Source organism: Enhydra lutris, unplaced genomic scaffold (assembly GCF_002288905.1).
Source record: "Enhydra lutris kenyoni isolate GAN:26980312 unplaced genomic scaffold, ASM228890v2 scaffoldscaffold4, whole genome shotgun sequence".
Classification (NCBI taxonomy): domain Eukaryota; kingdom Metazoa; phylum Chordata; class Mammalia; order Carnivora; family Mustelidae; genus Enhydra; species Enhydra lutris.
Window position 1 is genome coordinate 57,735,145 of NW_019154088.1, and position 1,610 is coordinate 57,736,754.

The window sequence follows — 1,610 nt, forward strand, 5'->3', positions numbered from 1 at the left end:
TTTATTTAAATAAATAAAACTACAAATTCAATTTTTTAACAGATATGAGCCATTTGGATTGTTTGTTTTTGCATACAAAAAGCTAAAGATATTTTTTGTAGTAAAGCATTTGACACAAGATCTGCCTCTTGGCATATTTTTAAGCATACAATATAGTATTACTAAGCATAGGCCCTGTGTTGCACATAAATCTACAGAACTTACTTATTTTTCATAAATGAAACTTTGTACACTTTGACCAACACCCCTTCATGTCTACCTCCCCCCAGCCTTTCCTTCCCCAGCCCTTTGGAACCACCGTTCTACTCTCTGCTTCTATGTTTGACTATTTTAGATGCCACTTATAGGTGAGATCATGTAGTATTTGTCTTTCTGTTGTCTGCATATGTGTTAGCATAATATTCTCCAGGTCCACCTATGTTGCAAATGGAAGGATTTATTTTTTAAGTCTGAATAATAAGTCCATTGTATGATTATACTACATTTTTTTCTATCCATTCATCCATTGATAGACATTTAGGTTATTTCCATATATTGCCAATTGTAAATAATTCTGCAATTAATATGGGAGTGCAGACATCTCTTTGAGACCTCCATTTCAGTTCTTCAGGATATATAACCAGAAGTGGGATTGTTAGATCAAATAATAATTCTATTTTTAATATTTTGAGGAAACTCCAAATTGTTTTCCATAGTGGCTACACCAATTTACATTCTCCCAGCCACTCCCTCTTGTTCACATTTTCACCAACACTTGTTCTCTTTCCTTCCTTCCTTCCTTCCTTTTTTTTTTTTTTAGATTTTTTATTTATTTACTTGACAGAGATCACAAGCAGGCAGAGAAGCAGACAGAGAGAGAGAGAGGAGGAAGCAGGCTCCCAGCGGAGCAGAGAGCCCGATGCGGGACTCGATCCCAGGACACTGGGATCATGACCTGAGCCGAAGGCAGAGGCTTTAACCCACTGAGCCACCCAGGCGCCCCCCTTCCTTCCTTTTTTAATAATAGCCAACCTAGCATCTTTGAGCTTGCTGAGTAGATACCATGAGAAAGCTCACCCTTCTGAATTGAAAAAATTTATGGACAAGAAATTATCATTGAAAATAAATGGTGGCAGACATGTCCAAGGAATATTGTGGGGGTTTGATCCATTTATGAATCTTGTGATAGATGAATGTGTGCAGATGGCAACTTGTGAGCAACAGAACAGTATTGGAATGGTGGTACTATGAGGAGATAGTATCATGTTATAAGCCTTGGAATCAGTATAAACAATGGGTGTGTTCATCAGAAGAATCAACTGCTTCCAAATGTCCCCTCTCCATAGAACCTGTTTTACTACAATGTCAAAATCAGGTCGTGTGCATTTTCATATTGAACTTTTTTGTTAAATAAACTTTGTAATAGTAAAAAAAAAAAAAGAATAGCCATCCTAGCAGGTGTGAAGTGGTTTGTTTTTCCCTGGTGATTAGTGGTTTTGAACACCTTTTCATATACTTATGGCCATTTTTACACTTTCTTCAGAGAAATGTATATTTAGTTCTTTTGTCTATTTTTAATCAGAATTTGTTTTTCTTTTGAACTTTTGAGTTCTTTATACAGTTTTAGGCGT

General features: G+C 36.1%; 1 pseudogene; it reads left to right on the top strand.

Annotated features, from left to right (window-relative positions):
* The first annotated feature begins 1,071 nt into the window (after positions 1–1,071).
* Positions 1,072–1,269, top strand: LOC111140711 (annotated as a pseudogene).
* Positions 1,270–1,610: the final 341 nt, after the last annotated feature.